The sequence below is a fragment of the Nannospalax galili genome, unplaced genomic scaffold (assembly GCF_000622305.1).
Source record: "Nannospalax galili isolate Female #2095 unplaced genomic scaffold, S.galili_v1.0 scaffold867, whole genome shotgun sequence".
Classification (NCBI taxonomy): Eukaryota; Metazoa; Chordata; class Mammalia; order Rodentia; family Spalacidae; genus Nannospalax; species Nannospalax galili.
Window position 1 is genome coordinate 44,232 of NW_008355797.1, and position 4,276 is coordinate 48,507.

A 4,276-nucleotide genomic window follows, 5' to 3' on the forward strand; every position below is an offset into this window, starting at 1 on the left:
TCCAACTTTATTGGGGTAAAACTAGGACTATTTATAGTGTAGAGACAGCAGAAGAAGTCTTAGCTGATAGGTACTTTTAGGATGCCTCATTTACATAGGGCGGTGGGCATCTATCAGGTTATCAGACAATGCCTGATTAAAACCTGATAGCTTCTGTGCTGGAGGGCATGTATTTGTGGTGAGCACTTTAAAAGAAGAGTCAGGGAGGATGCCAGGAAGGCACTCTGCTATGAAAGGAATCTGCAGCACATGGTTTCCAAGCTCGTGAGCTATCCGGACATGAAGAGACTTCTACTTGCATAACAGAGAACCCCAACAAATTAGCACATATATTTTATACTTTAGGCATTAGGTTACTGTGAGAAGGAAACATATATTGATTGGCTATCAGTAAGATCTTAAAACTATTATAAGTATATATCATAATAAATTATTATAAATATAGAAAAGAAAAAACTGCTTAAAAGATCCTGTCTGAAAGTCATTGCAGAAATCTCCATGTGAGGAAGGTAGAAAAAGGAACAACTATGCAAAGGGGGACAGGACCATAGGCTGCACCGGTGAGCACCAGCGTCCCAACCACAAAGCCTGGCTGCAAACATCCTGCTGACAAGATGGTGCAGACACATGAAGAGAGAGAAACAGGGATTAAAATATGTATTTTCCTTGAATAGTTTTAAGAGATGTTATGCAATCAATTTAGGTGTCCAGCAGCAGACAAACAGATAAAGAAAATGTAGTGTTCAGTAGATATTTTTTCAGTCATAAAGAATAAAGTTATGTCATTTGCAGGAAAATGAATTTGGGTAGTATTGATCATATTAAGCAAATTAAGCCAGACTCAGACAAATGTCATACACGTTCTCTCTTGTGGTTCCTAGATTTTGTATAGATATACAAAGCACATATGGGTATGTAGCATGAAAGTAGAAGCAAAACTGTCTAGTGAAGCAGAGCCAGCGAGGGAGGAAGGATGACAAAGAGGGGGGTTGGGAATATGGGGGGAATAAAACGTGCAACAGATTTCTACATACCACATACGATGAATCTGCAGTAATAAAAATGTGTCTAGTGTTTCCTTCGTGTGTTTCTATTTTCTAGAATAAAGTGTGTGCAGCACATGTTACTCTTCCTTAAGTAACTGGTAGAATTCACCACTAAAACTGTATGTGCCTGAAGGTTCTTTATTTACTCATTTTCAGAAATTAATTCCCAACTACAAGTCCACTTTACTAAATTTATAGGGAAATGGAGGTCTTCTTTTTTCTTTACTAAGTGTTGAACATTTGACTCTAAGGAGCTGGACCAAGTCATTTAAGTGACCAAATGTATAAGCATAGCGCTGTGTGCTGCACTCTGTTTTGTTGTTGTTCTTTGTTTGTTTGCTTGTTTTCCTGGACTGGAGTTCAGAGTGTGATTTTTATTTTAAATTTGCTCACTCGTTGTCTGACAAATGCTCTGTGTATACTGAAAAAAAGTTTTCTACTAGTGCTGGTATAGTTTATACAGAGGATTAAACTGGTTGACAGCACTGGAGAGCCCACCCATCTCCCAAATGATTTTCTGTGGCCTTGTGGTAATTATGATGGGAGGTATCTAAGTGCTGGCATCTGCCTTGGTTAAGCATTCCTGCAGGTATTTGTCTTCTCTAGAGTTCAAGCTACTTATTTGCACATTAACCTAATTGTGTTACATATTTAAGAATATGTATCAATTTGTAGTGTGTTTTACTCATATGTTTGGGATTATGTGTTACATCAATTTGAATTTATTTTACTCTTTCATGTCTCTGCTCTTCTGTGCTTATTTCTAGCTGAGAGTTTCTTCCTTGTGAGGCTTTGTGACTCCCCAGATCCCAAACCTAGTCCTGTAGCAGCAATCACAGATCCTGACCACATAGGTGTTTCAGAAATACGGCTGATTGCACAGCACAAATCAGTCCTGGCACATTGCGTATGTTTCTATGCTCCTTCCTTGTAGATTCCTGATTTTAATTAAAACAAAATCTCAGGGACTTAAGTTTGAAAATGCCTTTTAAATTAAGTTTCAGTTTCTTTTCAAATGCCCTGGTGTACCCTGCACCTGTAGGAATATGTAGACTTTCCAACACAACCACAAAACAATTTCCACACCCAAACAATTTAGATTTAATGTCATTCTACTAGCTACTAAATAGCCCATATTCAAGCCACTGTAAATGTTAAGTCTCAATCAAATATCATGAATGGCATTTGACTCAGATATTTCTTAAATCTCCTCTAACCTAGAACAGTGCATTAGTCATTTTTAATATTTCAATTAGTTTTAGTACTGGCTACTTGTTTTGCAGAGGCAAAGAAGAGATAGACCCTTAAACAAAAAAAAGTTTCAACTGAAATAAAATAGCTAATTTAAGGAAAAAACTTCAAGCAATGAAATAACCCTAGTTGCATAAATCCCAATACGATAACATAAGAAACACGTAAAGCTGACACAGTGTAACTCCTCCAAAATGACTAACCCTACAGTAATGACATCTGGCATGCGAATTAAATGAAAACCCAGACAGGTAATGCAAAATGTTTGTAAGGATGTTCAAAAAAGAAAATAAAGAGCTGAAATGAGAATAAATAGCTGAACTAAATAAAGAGATAATACAAAATATGGAGAAGGAATCCAATAAAGAGACAGAAATATTAAAGAAAAAGAAACAATCTGAATTACTGGAAATAAACACTTAATAGGCCAAATGAAAAGCTCCATGGAAAGCATCATCAATAGAACAGATCAACGAGAGGACAGAAAATTTATTCTTGGAGACAAACAAGGACAAAGATAAAGTAGCAAGAAAGTACAATCAAAAAGTAGAAATCTAAGTCTTAAAATTTTATGAAACCAGGGCTGGAGCTTAAGAGTACTGACTGTTCTTGAGGAGGACCTGGGTTCAGTTCCCAGCACCCACATGGTGACTAGCAACCTTCCTAATTCCAGTTCCAGAGGATCTGGTGCCCTCTTCTGACCCCCATGAGCACGAGTGCACTTATATACATTCAGGCAAAACACTCACACACATAACAAAAATAATAAAATTTTAAAAAATTATGAAGCCCAGTGGTAATACTTAAGGTGGTATTGACAAAGCACTTAAATAGATCCATTCCTGTGTGTTCACTTTTGTGCTTCAAATAGTTTAAGATGTAATGGACCCTGGCGATTTTTTCTCTCCTCATTTTAGGTACTGCCAGTGTTGATATAAAATGTTTATGATGAGACCTACAAGAATTGGTTTCCAATGAGTCTGTCTCCCCATACCTAACCCCAGAGTGCAATAGGTTTACCATTTGCTCTGGTGTCAGTACAAATGCTGGCCATTGCAGAGATCCATGGTTTAAAGTGCAACCGGTGAGGACAGCAATTTGCAGGTGCCAAAAATGAATATCTACTTTCAAAGTATTAATATCTTTAAGACATATTTGAGACTTAAGTCCCAGACTCCTAATTCCTGCCTTCTCTGTACAAGTCTTTGTACATTCTGGATACTAATCCTCTGTCAGATGTGTAGCTGGTAAAGATTTTCTCACACTCAGTGAGTTTCTTCGTCACTTCCTTGGTTGTTTCTTTTGCTGTACTGAAATTTGTAGCTTAATTAGGTCCCACCTGTTGATTATTGACCTTAATGCCTGAGCAGATGATGTCTGCTTTATAACCCTCTACTTTGCCTACATCGTGCAGGGTGCTGCCTATGTTTTCTTCCAGCAGTTTCAGAGTTTCAGGTTTTATACTGAGGTCTTTGATCCCTTTGGAGTTGTCTTTTGGGCAGCTTGAAAGATAAGGGTCCAGTTTCATTCTTCTGCAGGTGGAGATCCAGTTTTATAGGGATCGCTCTGTGCCCCAGGCATGGGGCGCGCGGGTATCTCGAGGTCCTGCGTCCCTGTGTGCCGCTCTGGTGCTGAAAGTTCTTCTGCTACTGGAGAGTTGTCCAGCCGAATCCTGTCCCTATTTCACCCGTGTACCTTCCTCAGGATGCGAGGTCCACTGGCCACTGAACCATGCGGGAAGAGTACGAGGACAGCGAAAGCTAGGAATGTCCGCAAGTCGGTAACGGAGGAGTGCTGCCCCCTTGGGGAGGCTAGATTGCAGGCAGGAGACACAGAACTCAGTCTACAGCTCTTTATTCCAAGTCTCAGTGACCCAGTTCTCACTCTAGCCCCAAGTCTGCTTCTACCCCCCAAATATTGAGAGAAGACTAGGATATTTATACCATGGGGGTAGTGGTAAAAGCTTTGGCTGTTAGGTA